This window comes from Misgurnus anguillicaudatus, chromosome 11 (assembly GCF_027580225.2).
Source record: "Misgurnus anguillicaudatus chromosome 11, ASM2758022v2, whole genome shotgun sequence".
Taxonomy (NCBI): Eukaryota; Metazoa; Chordata; class Actinopteri; order Cypriniformes; family Cobitidae; genus Misgurnus; species Misgurnus anguillicaudatus.
Window position 1 is genome coordinate 20,839,436 of NC_073347.2, and position 13,764 is coordinate 20,853,199.

The following is a 13,764-nucleotide window of genomic DNA, read 5'->3' on the forward strand; positions in this document are numbered from 1 at the left end:
GCCAATCGTCGAGGTAAGCCAGAATGCGAACACCGCTCTCTCTGAGGGGCTTTAACGCCGCCTCTACCACTTTCGTGAACACACGGGGAGAGAGAGACAGCCCGAACGGTAGTACTTTGTATTGGTATGCCCGCCCCTCGAACGCAAACCGGAGAAACGGTCGGTGACGAGGGAGAATGGACACATGAAAGTACGCGTCTTTCAGGTCTATCGCTGCAAACCAATCTTGGGGGCGTATTGCACTGAAAATTTGTTTCGGTGTAATCATCCTGAAAGACCTCTTCTGAAGAGATTTGTTCAGGACACGCAAATCCAAAATCGGTCGTAACCCGCCGCCTTTCTTGGGTACTATGAAATACGGGCTGTAAAAACCCGATCTCATCTCGGTAAGAGGGATCGGCTCGATCGCGTCCTTCGCCAGCAGGACTTCGACCTCTGCACGCAGTACATGTGCAACGGACGCTTTCACCGTGGTGAAACGTATGCCCGCAAATTTGGGAGTGTGCCGATTGAATTGAATTTCGTAACCGAGGCGGATCGTGCGTAAAACCCAACGAGACGGACTGGGAAGCTGAAGCCAAGCCCCCAGGGACCGTACGAGAGGAATTAACGGCACTACCGGTGTACCCGCGGCGGGGCAGCGAGGCGGGACAGGCGGGACTGCCGGTGCGTCTGCCGTGACAGCATAAGCATCTACAGTATGTGTGTGTGTGACACTGACCTGAGCCCGCTGAGGTAAACGGTCGTCCGGTCTCCTCAGCTGAGGACGCAGACTCCGAAGGGGTTGTTGGTGGTCCGGTCTCCGAAGGGGAGAGCTCGAACTCCTCAGAACACCCACTGGCGACAGAGGAGAGGGAGGAAGAGCATCTGACTGCCCGCTCACATCTCTCTCGATCCTCTGGAGACCTGGAGAAGGAATAGGAATGCACTCTTTTTGTGGTTTTGTGGGTGCCGGCTGAGAAGCCGGCGGAACAGAAACAAAACGAAACAAAAGATTCTCCACCCGGCCCTCTACCGGTGGAAGGAGCGGTGCCGTCACCGTCTCCCGTAGAGTGATCCCATCCAACTCCAGGTCGCCCGTCTCAGGGCCGCTTCGATTTCCGTTTGCCACGGGAAGCGGGTGGTGCGGGCGGGGCGGGCTGCCGACGGCTGTTCCCTCTCCGTGGTCTAGAAGACGTTCTAGCGGGGGGGGCGGAGGCAGCCGCCGGAGGGCGCCCTCGGCGAGGAGCAGACGGGGCCGCCGGTGCTGGGGGGCGAGATGCAGGTCGCTTGCGCCGGGGCATGATCTGAGCGATCGCTTCCGTCTGCTTCTGGGCGGCGGAGAACTGCTGGGCAAACGACTCCACCGACTCGCCGAACAGGCCTGCCTGGGATACGGGCGCATCCAAGAACTTGTTCTTTTCTGCATCCGTCATGTCAGCCAGACAGAGCCACAGATGGCGTTCCTGGACCACCATCGTGGACATCGCACGACCGATCGCCTGTGCCATGACCTTCGTAGCACGGAGGGCCAGATCCGTGGCGGCCCGGAGCTCCGAAAGCACAGGCGAGTCGTGTCCTCCCTCGTGCAGATCTCTCAAGGCCTTGGCCTGGTGGACCTGCAGCAACGCCATAGCGTGCAGGGCTGAAGCCGCCTCTCCACATGCATGATAGGCAGCCCCCGTTAAACCGGAAGACTGTCTGCAAGCACGGGAGGGGAGGGCTGGGCGATCCTTCCAGGTGGAAGCGGTGGCCGGACACAATTGCATCACAACCGCCCGCTCCACGGGGGGGATTCCCGTATAGCCCTTAGCGGCTCCATCGGTGAGGGAGGTGAGGGGGGAGGGCTGAAACGGCCGTAAACGGGTAGAATACGGCGACCTCCAGGTCCTGGTCAGCTCCTCGTGCACCTCGGGGAAGAAAGGTACCGGCGGAGAGGGTTGTGAAACCCGGGCAGCTCCAAAGAACCAATCATCCAGGCGGGACGGCTCGGGCTGTGGGGGGTGAACCCACTCCAACCCGACGGTCTCCGCCGCTCGAGAGAGCACGGCCACCATCTCTGGATCGAAATCCGGCGTCACGACCCGTCCGGAAGGGGGGAGGACATCCAGATCCTCAGAGGTAGAGGGCCCACCCTCGGATGCTGCGGTCTCCGTGGACCCGGAGGGAGGCACGACAGATCCAACAGACATCGTAGAACACGACTCTGAAGTTTCCATCGGCGCATCAACCGGCTGTGGATGAGGAGGCTGAGAGGCAGAGGACGAATCCCCTGCCCGGTTCAGCACAGTGATGCGGAGATCATCCTTCGAGAGCTTCACAGCCGCACCGTGGCGGCGATCAGAGCTCGTCGGACGTGGGTTGCGTTTTTCCCGGAGGAAAGACAACCGTCTCCGCAAATCCACAAGGGACATGTTCTCGCAGTGAGAACACTTACCCCCAGCGAACGCTGCCTCAGCGTGCTCGATGCCCAAGCACGAAAGACAACGCTCGTGACCGTCCTTCGGACCCATATACTTCCCGCATCCAAGATCGCACGGACGAAAAGCCATCCTGAAAAGGACGCTAATGTCCGGATATACGAGAGAGTGGCTGCCTTTAACAAGGCACAAAGCTCTCTCGTATCACTCTTTTAGGGAAATTCACTCAGATGCTCAGTTGATGATGCGCACAGGGAAGGCAACGCACACACTAAACTCAAAACAAAAAAGATGCAGAGCCTGTGGAATACTGCGAAGCGTCCGCTGTGGTACTGCCAGTCCAACCAACTTCCGCAATCGATCCCAACAGAGTGAAGTAGCTTCTCAGTAGCAGATACTGCCGGCTTTCGAAGCGATAAAAAGCTGATTTCCCTATTTGCACGTGCGCCTTATATACGCACCTGGCGGGGCGGCGCCAGCATTATGCAAATATCTCAATGCCAAGTTCATTGGCGTTTTAGTAGTATTCGAAGCAGATTGGTCTCTCTAAGCGAGCTCCCAATTCGTCGGTCACGACGTGACGTCGTAGTGACCGACTGAAAGGGAACCACCCCTTAAAGTCTATGTACGCACAAATGGCAAACGGCAAAAGCAATGTTCCCTTTATAAATCACAGATCACCTGCAAGTGTGATAACCTTTGCGTAAGAACTGGCGTACGCACGTTTCCAGCCCCGTTTTGTGTGTACGCACGCTTTATAAACGAGACCCCAGGTCATGCCATGAACAACACAGAGATGTTGCATTGTGATGTCACAAAACCACATCTTTCACATAAAAGCATATACAGTAGTGAAGAGTCGGGTAACATGTCAGTGAGTAAGGTGAACAAACCATTTATTTAAAAATATATAGCTCCTTGCACTGACAAAAAGGTAACTTAGTTTAGGTACAAAGTACATATTTGCAAAGAGTTATACTATTGGTTACGTTTATTTTTACTTGTATAAACTATAGAGAATATGACCAGTTGAAGAGCTCTTGATCTTTTCCCAAAAAACAAAAAATATTACACCAAATGTATATCGGACATATATAACTGCTTCCATAAACAAATTCCTGTTATGCTTAACTTAAAAATGCACAGTTAAAAAAAAAACTCCGAAAAAGAGATCAAACTTGACCAAGACTGCACAAGTGTGACTGCTAATCCTTGCCATTTAGTCTGAAAGAGCGTGTTGTTTTCCCTGAACACTGAAACTAAAAAGATTAAAAATCTCAGCCCAACTAAAAGAGACCCTTGTGATGCCTCTCAAATGTAAGATGTAGACAAAGGTCTGCCAACTGTCTGAACTTATTTACATCTCTATTGATAGGGAGGCTCTTACCGAGGCAGAGGTCTGTGTTAGGAGAGGAGGGGACCACCTGAATACAGTTTTCCTGCCGTACTAGAGCAAATGGGTTTTGTTCAGGCTAAGGAGGACATGGAGTGGGCCGAGGAGGGAACGGGACAACAGGGGGTCACAGCTTAATATTCCAGACCTATTTAAAAAAGCTAATCTCTTGAAAGGCTGAGAAACAAGGAAAAACGGACAGTATTTACAGACAGAACAGTGAATATGATTTTATGCAGATCTTTAGGGGGAAGAACAGGCAACCCGTGCTACATTTATAGATCATGCAGAGAGTTGAAAAGTTGAGTCAAAATTGGGCAGAACTTGAGATATGGGAGCAGACTATTACCAAGTATGGGCCACAGTTAAGTTGCCATCTATGAGACAAGTAGGGGAAATGGCAAACAAGTCTTATCTCTCACACATAAAGCAATAAAAAATATTTGTAAAGGACTGAGCCACAAAATCTTTTTATTCAGTTTAGTACTATTTGAATAAAAAAAAACATTTAGTCAAGAAATGGCCTTATTAAAACCCTGATGCTACAATAATAAACATAGGAAAAAAATTATGACCTTGAAAATAAGTATTATACAGTATATATTTTTGCACTGCATGCTTTTTATTGGCTTTGGCCTCCAAACTTTATTTTCTGTGACCTGTAGATTTTTTTACCCCTCTCATTTCTCCCCCCTTTCCACCCTCCTCCAGGCAGATCTGTATATTCACAAATGAGAGCTATTCATCCTGGAGCGGCGCTGCATTCTTCAGCTGTCCTCACGCCACTGTCGCAGCTTCTCTGCGGCCTTTGTGCTCGGCGCAGCGCCTCTCCATCCACGCTCTTCATCATCCTGATGGTGCAGCTTTATCTTGCTTTAGTGCAGCTGCTTTCAGCCTATCAAAAGTGCTGAGGGACACAAGGAGAATGGAGAGAGAGAGAGAGAAACAGTGAGAATGAGAGAGAGAGAGAGTGGAACCAGAGCGAGCGGGGAATGGCCAGTGCCCACTAGAAAGGATAATTTGTACTTTCTCAATAAATAAGGAGGACAGGCTAATTACTGGCTTAACAAGGGCAGGCCGTGGATCCTTGTGTCAAAAGGACAGGCATAATTATAAACCATCAAAGTGCATTCATATGGCAGCACACAAAAGACGGTGGGAGGGAGCATGAAAGTGGGCGTAGTGGCAGGGCTGGGGTGATGGTGGCGGTGGTGGGGGGGCGGACTTGTGGTGGCAAATGGATCTGGCTAATAAACAGCATTGAGAGCCGCATTATGGCCGTCTGCGAGGATCCAGGCGCATTAGGACATGGCATGACTAAGACCCAAAAGACAAGAGGCATTCTCTCCGGAAGAGAGGGAGGTGGGAGAGACGGAGAGGATGGTGATTAAAAGCTCCCATTTGCGTGGGTTTGGTTGAGGGGGAATAACACTCCACTAATGGTCTAAAGGTGACCCTTTAGAAAGTTTAGGCCAGCCTATGGGCAGTGGTGTGCACAGAGGGCCACAAGGGCAGGAGGACATGAAAACAGGCATTAAATGAATTAGTACAAATAAAAGTTACATAACCAGCTTGGTTTGCCTCAGTATTTTATATGATTGAATTCACATTGATTATATTTTTAACACGGCCTTAGTCAGTCAGTATGAAAGATATCAAGGTTATATTTTCACATACTGTACTATTATTTACATGGGACAACTTTATTTAGAAAACAATAAATCACAATTGTTTTAGATTAACACAAAAAAGTTATGAAGTATTTTTTTTTTCATTTGAAAGCTGTTTACATCTGTTGCTAAAAATAATACCGAATGAGGATGAAGTTTGTAGCTGTTTACTATATTAACCTTTTAAGCGTCACCCCACCCTATTGAGTTAAATCTACACTCTTGGAGCTTTCAAACAATATACAGTTTGTCATGATTAGATAAGAATTCATATGCAAACATTGAAGTAACTGTAGTCGTCCTGCTGGTTGGACAGTGACATTTAGCAGAAAATAAATTTTTTGAGGCACACTCTCTTCATAAATGAATCAATTACTCTCCCTACATAATTTATTTTATAAAACACTGTTGAAATGTCTATTCTGGAGGCTTAGACTTTTCCAACGATATATAGTTTGTAGTGATAGATTAAAATTTACATCAACAATATTGATGCAAACTTAAGCGGCGACGCTTAACAGTTTAAAGGATAAGTCCATTTTCTTGAACAAAAATCCAGATAATTTACTCACCACCATGTCATCCAAAATGTTGATGTCTTTCTTTGTTCAGTCGAGAAGAAATTATGTTTTTTGAGGAAAACATTCCAGGATTTTTCTCATTTAAATGGACTTTAATGGACACCAACACGTAACAGTTGTAATGCAGTTTAAAATTGCAGTTTCAACGCAATTTTTAAAGGACTCTAAACAATCCCAAACGAGGCATAAGGGTCTTATCTAGCGAAACGATTGTCATTTTTGGGAAGAAAAATAAAAAATATGCACTTTTAAACCACAACTTCTCTTCTTCCTCCGGCTGTGTGACGAGCCAGTGCGACCTCAAGTAATTGCGTAATGACGTGGATAGGTCACTTGTTACAAATATCAAACGCACATTTGCGGACCATTTTAAACAATAAACGGACACAAAGACATTAATTAGTTTCATTGCACATACAAAAACGTCGGAACGGTCCTCTCCACACTTGTAAACACTGGGGCGTAGTTTCGCATACGTCATCCGTGACCTCTTGACGTGATGACGTCTTTTTATTTTTCTTACCAAAAATGACAATCGTTTCGCTAGATAAGACCCTTATGTCTCGTTTGAGATTATTTAGAGTCCTTTGAAACTACAAATTTTAACTGCATTAAATCTTTTACGTGTTGGTGTCCATTAAAGTCCATTAAAATGAGAAAAATCCTGAAATGTTTTTTCTCAAAAAACATACTTTCTTTTCGACTGAACAAAGAAAGACATCAACATTTTGGATGACATGGTGGTGAGTAAATTATCTGGATTTTTTTGAAGAAAATGGACTAACCCTTTAACTTTATTCATAATATTTTGTAATATTTTAACATCATTATATAACATATCAAACAAAAGTTATGTTTTATTATAATATTTAATTTATTATTTTTATTATCATACTAATATGACAAGAGGGGTACTTTCAGTGTGAATTGAAAGGGGCAGAGACTCAGACCCCTGCTGCTCGTCTCTGTGCACACCATTGCTGTTGAGGATGCCATCCTTTATTGGGCATACGACAATAGCCACAGACTTGCAAGACACGAGGTCAGCAGAGGTTGTGAAGTTTGGCTGGAGAGGCTTTGAATGATCCATGAGACACATTGAAGACAGGGCAACACCAGGTGGGTTGTGACCAATTTAATTTGGATGAATTGGGCATAAAAAGCAGCCATATTAAAAGGGGAACCAATCTATGGTCCCCATTCTTTGTCAAAGACAATGAGGAAGAATGGCTGTCCGTCTCTCTAAAGACTGGACAGAGAATGGAGGAATGGAGGCAGGGACGAAAGAAATGGGGTCTTACAGAGAAGAGAGGAAAGGTTTGAAGGGTCGGGTGAAGAGATGGGAGGGTGCGTCAAGGGTTAGTGTGTCAAAAGAGTTACTTCAATTAGTATCCAAACTAATGTCATGATTATCAATGATCTATATCAAGATATAGAAAAAGATGTATTTTTTTATTTTATTTCTGGGTAATATAATATTTTTGTGACATGATTGTGATGAATAATGAGGAGACTGTATAAGGAGCAAGCAGGTAAAATTGACGTTATATATTTTTCATCATCGACTATTTGCGTGCACACACACACACACACACACACATAAAACCTAACTTTTTATCAGTCATCTGTACTGTGCAGCAGCTCACATGTGATTTTTCCTCTCATGCTTCATTCTGTAAATACACAGAAAGCTACACTACAGAGACGACACACAAACTGTAAAAGAAAAACAAAAGCAGCCTGGAGCACAGGCAGGTATTCTTGTAATTGCAGTGAAGTCTGAGCCGTTCCACACACGGTCCAGGAATGACCATAGGGAAACCACAGTGGGTCTGTGCTTTATGCATGTGTGTGTGTGAGAGAGAAAGAAAGTGTGAGAGATGAAAGAAACAGCTTAAATGAAAACGAGAAAAAAGGAGCGAGAGCAAGCTCTTGCCGGGGGTACAAACATCCGGCTAGAAAGGAACCCTAAACCCCAGGTTGAGTTTCGTAGGAAATGGGCAGCAAGGATATAAAAAACAAACTCAGAGGCACTGAGAAAATGTGGCTGAAACCCAAAGTGTAGACTGCAGCCAAGTCGACTAACACCCAGCTTTCTACTGGCTGGGGATGAAGGGGTAGGCTGTCTCCAGTGAAACCACTTACCACCATCAGTGCTCCTCTCTCCTAACCCCCATCTGGAGCGCTGCCCAAGCTGGAGTTTATTAGAAAGCACCCTGTGCATTTTGGATGTTGAGGAATGCACTGGTCAAAACCATATTTAAGGACTAACGAACCATGAATCTGCCCTGTTCGGCAATTACGATGTGTGTGGGTGTCTTTTTTGCATATGAACATGCCTTCTCTTAACTGTATATGTATGTGAACGCATGCTTGCAGGCCTTTGGCCGCTACATGTGGATCTCCCTATTTTCTCTACGGGCCCATTTAGAAGACCTCTAATGGAAGACTTCAGGAGCTGCTGTGGTCATCTAGAGCATTAATTAAAACGAAAATCAGTTTAGCGCAGACCACAAGAGGAACGGAAGTTTGTTCTGAAGGTTAAATATAAATGCTTGAGGAAAAGGTTTTTGCCAAGTTCAAAGGAGCAAGAGCATGTTCTTGGCAGACTGGCGTCTTCAAATAAGAGAAATGTTTAATAAAGCGAAATTAACAAAGAAAAAATGCCCAGTATCATGCTTGTAGATGGTCTCTGATTTAATCACAGTCAGCTATGTGGATTTTCAACTCAATTTGTTTGTTTTCAGGCAGTGACCTTAAACTGAAGTTCGTAATTTTTTAGTGTTAAAATGTTTTTGTTTTCATTCCAAGCTTCAGAAATGAAATTGGCTTTACAAGTAATTTCAACTTCCTATTTTATTTTTATTTTATTTTACACAAACTTAAAAAAATGGTTAAGCAACTGCTTAACTTATTTCCTTAAGTTATAGCAACTCACTATGGTCAAAATATTAAATACATTAAATACAATATATTAAATAAAGTTGAAATTTTAAAGATAATTTACCTAAACATTTGAAGGGACACGTTTTTTTTAAATATAAAAATTTTCCAGCTCCCCTAGAGTTAAACATTTGATTTTTACCGTTTTGGAATCCTTTCAGCTGACCTCCGGGTCTGGCGCTACCACTTTTAGCATAGCTTAGCACAATACATTGAATCTGATTAGTCCATTAGCATCGCACAAAAAATATTTTTCCTATTTAAAACTTGACTCTTCTGTTGTTACATCGTGTACTAAGACTGATAGAAAATTAAAAGTTGGGATTTTCTAGGCATATATGGCTCTCATATACTCTCATTCTTGCGTAATAATCAAGGACATTGCTGCTGTAACATGGCTGCAGGAGGAAAATAGTCCCCTTAGTAACTTTCAATGGCAGGGGACTATTTTCGGGCACTGCGTAATATCATTGGCCTGAAAATATTTTTTACGGTGTAAGTTAACTAATTGTAAGCCACTAGTCAATTATTTGCAGGCGTATGTCATCGTAACATTTTTAATCTGACTCTGTGGTATTTAAGGGTGTTTTCACATCTGTAGTTCGGGTCATTTGGTCCGGACCAAAAGCAAAAAATGATACATTGTACATGCTGTACAATGTTGCTCTGATCCGCACCAGTTGAAACGAACCAAAATTCTGTCATGTGATAAGATCCACATCACTCATTGGCCACATGTATTTGAACGTTTTTCCTAAACTGCTTCTCGATTGGTCAGAATCAATGTTCGCAAAATTCCAATGGAACCCCGGAAGTAAATAAAAAGAAGAAAAATACGGCAGACACTGTGAACAGACGGCTGTGCGCTGTAATTATATCCGTGGTTGTTATACATAGTTTGTATAAACAAACTGTTCATTTCCAGAATGAATTGCAGATGCTGCAAAAACAACATTTTAATTCACTACAAATGGCGAAGATACCAAATTTCTGAGGCTCCGCCCGCACCTCCTCACAACTCCCGGTATGTCCGCGATCTGTCATTGTGCTAATATTGCTAATAGAGACTGTCAACAAACACTTCCTCATCCGCTAATGCACTGCGCAGGTGACTACGGCAGCTGGTTTAGTCCAAAATGTGCAGTATACTTTTGCAGTTAGGTCGGTTAAATCTCGGAACATGTTCTCACCACAAACAAACCGCTCTAGAGTTAGTTTAAAAACGTACCGAGACCACCTCTTCAAGGTAGTCTCGGTCCGCTTGTTTGGTCCGCTTTTGGTGCGCACCAGAGTTCGATTGCTGCATTCTCATCTGCCCAAACGAACCACCCAAAGTGAGCTATCGAACTCTGGTACGATTCAACCGAACTAAACAAGGCAGGTGTGAAAGCACCCTAAAAACATTCAGTTAGCATCTCGACCAGCCTGACACCTGTTAAAAAAATGTTCAAGGTGGGACCATTTGTCTGCGAAAGAGGCGGGAAGGGTCAACGAAACCTTCTCAAGGCACTGTTTTGCTAGTGCTAGAAAAACATCATCTTTTAGACAACTTGCTCATATTGAAAGCAAGTTGTTATTTACACTGTACAAGATGTGGGCAGTATGCTTCGATGGAGTCTTTTATTTAATTTATACAGTTAATTCACACAGCCATGAACACAAAATATATGTAACCGATCCACATATGTTTACAACACAGCACACTCAAACATAAAAGCCTTTCCATTAGGTCCAGCTCATTAAGAGAGAGTAAATGGCACACTGACAAAGCCTTCCTATATCTGCCTCTAAATGTTTCAGATAGTTTGCCAGATTGAACTATTGCCCCCATCAAATAGACGTTTAATTGGTCTGTTCTACAGCACATTTTTCAAACATAAACTCAACACCCCCCTCATGTTCACAAACACACACACACACATACAGTCACTGTGTCTGAGCTGTCATCTGATATCACAAATGATAATGTATCTTTGGCCCCGTTGATGGTTCATAATATGAAATGAGAGGCCAGGGGTGAGCATAAAGGTACGCTGCCAAATAAATGAGATCATGGCTGAAATAGCTAATTATGTGCATTTTATTTCCATGGCTTGTAACGGGTATTAACATAATAGCTCTTGTCAGGTAGGTTGCTGTGTTGACTAAAACCATAACCCTGACCTTCCCCTTACAAACAGCCCCCTAATCCATTAGAATGCATTATGGAAATTAATGTTGTTGTTTTTTAATGTAAACCCACATATGAGAGTCTAAAGATCATTTTGGTTACATCCAAACCTGCTTCGCAGACGCCTCTCGAAGGAAAGAGAGAAACGGAGAGAGAAAAAATGGGACAGAAAAATACAGAGAATCAGTCAGGACAAAAGGCAGAACACTTTCCCCTCTTTTGCTTTCTTGTTCCTTTTCATGGTCGAAATCAGTTGCATTTGGGAAATACAAGGGACACCTTTACTTTCAGTGTGAAATGATCCTGTGCCGCCTCTCAATAGTTTGAAGCTAATTTCATATTCAGCATTTGTGAAGGGATAGCAGGCTTTTCGGGATAGGGGAAGTGCTTAATTTGCCTGTGTGAAATGGAGAGGCTGAATAGACGCAGCCAGGGTCGGAAGAAAACGGTAACCTGCAGCCCTGAAAGCACAGAAGCTGTCACCGAATCGGGCGCTGATGGAATAATCTTTTTTATGATGTTTGTTCATATGGGCGGATGCTGTCCAGCGAGTCTAAATATGGAGCCTTTGTAACAAATATGTATATGAAGAGTTTGGTTCCAAAACGCGATATACAACATTTTAAACAAATAGTTGCCACCAAAATCAGTATTGTATCAGGTCAGTATTAAAACGTAAATTCTTAATTTTATGCAAAATCCGATATTCGCCGTGTTATTCTGTCATCTTTTCTCCCTTTTTTCCCAAAACGCGATAAACGTCAGTTCTCCCTCTCTGCAGAATGCAATAAATCCGCTAAACCAATCACAGCGCACCATTCCACACATTTTAAACAACAATGGCGACGCTTTGAATTTTTTATGTTTTTATAATTTAAAGATGCTATGTGAAAGTCTGTAACAGAAAATAGTGGTTTTCATCTTGTCACTTTTCTTGGTATAAAAAACACATTTTTACAGTCAAAATGGATTTATTGCGTTTTGGAACCAAACTCTTTATATGTATATTGTATCTGTTTTATAAATAAAATAACACTTTATTTTACATTCCTGATCTACATGTATGGGTTTTATACTATACTATTTAATTTCAAGTTACAAGTATTTTTACCACCACTTATCCGCAGTTTCAAGCATTCTTGTTGTATTTGTCCTATTTTTATTTGTTTCTCTGTTTTTATTTTATTATTACATGTTTAATAAACTATTTAATGAATAAAAATACTTTTTACTATTAATTCAATATCGGGCAATCATTTATGGTATCCTACTTAGAAAAAAAATATAATTTTTCCACTAATTTTTGGAAATTGCTTAATCATTTTGAATGCAAAAATCACCCAAAAAAATCTGGAGGGACTGTATTTTTTTTGGGGGTAAGTACAGTGTAAGTGCACATACAAAATAACGTGAAAAATAAACATTTGCTTCTTAGGTTTGTTTAATTTATTTGCTTGGTTGCAGTGTGAGCAGAAGATGAAAGAAATCCACCTCCAGTTGTACAGCAAAGGTTTCTGAAAGAGGTCTTTTGCTGGAGTTTAGATATCCTCTCTTTACTGTTAACAGGAACACAGCGAATGATGAGAGTGCCTCCTCGCCCCCCACCCCCTCCAAAATGGCTCCCTCACTCAAAGCCACTCCAGAGGGACTAAGGGTCTCTGGCACTCAGTTCCTCGCCGTCCGTTCTGAGACCGCCCTGCCAAGAAAGAGAAGGGTCTCTCATTTTTCTGACACTCTTGTCCTTCAGCCTATTGATCGGTGGGGAGAGAACATCCTCTCCATGGCCACTAATAGAAAGTGAAGTTCATCAGCCTCGGCTTGCTGATCCCCTCAACAGACATAAAGATCTATAAAGGCCACCCAACTAACCTTTCCCTTTTTTACCTTCTCATGTCCCTGCCGCCTTCAACTTTTGTCAAATATTATTTATTTATTTATTTTCCTTTTTAAAGGGACTTTGTGTTTCGTCTTTGCTCTTGAAACTAGGCCACTAACAACTGCAGTATATGCAAAAGTGCGGTTGCACAATCCGAACCTCTTTCATTAGCGAGACAGGTTGTACACAAACAAATGCTGAGGTAATCAAAGTAAACATTCGCTCGAGGAATTTTCTTTTAAAAGTACCTGTGGTAATATTATAAACAGGTGTAGCTACAATCAAACAGGAATATTTCTGTCTTTCAATAGAGCCGTCTCAAATAATTACGCTACCTTGAGATGCAAGGCTATTATTCACATTTTCATCACATTATTACAATTGCATGCAGAGAGCGTCTACCAATAAGCACACGCAATGAGAGGAGGATTACGCTCTAATTACAAAATAACGCTGAACATCTCCATCAGGCTGAACCTTTTTATAACACAGTATAAAAGATGACCGTAACCTTGAGAGGGGGGAAAATAAGGAAATGGAGTGTGTTTAAATATATACATGTGCACACATACACACAGATGCAAAATCCAGTGAGCTGTTTATAAAGGTAGCATTTTAAGACATCAAAGGCGGCTCTAAAGGGTACACAACTTCATTATAGTGCCACATTCTAATGCTTTGGGGACATAGGATTGCTTTGTGGACAAGACAATCCCAGAATGCACTGCAACA

General features: G+C 43.2%; 1 long non-coding RNA gene across 1 annotated transcript in view; it reads right to left on the reverse strand.

The window, feature by feature from the left end:
- Positions 1–3,007: 3,007 nt before the first annotated feature.
- Positions 3,008–13,764, reverse strand: part of LOC129416802 (uncharacterized) — a 342,254-nt gene continuing 331,497 nt past the window's right edge. The window contains exon 8 of the long non-coding RNA XR_012372153.1: positions 3,008–4,699. This is a non-coding gene — a long non-coding RNA (uncharacterized lncRNA). The remainder of the gene's footprint in view (positions 4,700–13,764) is intronic.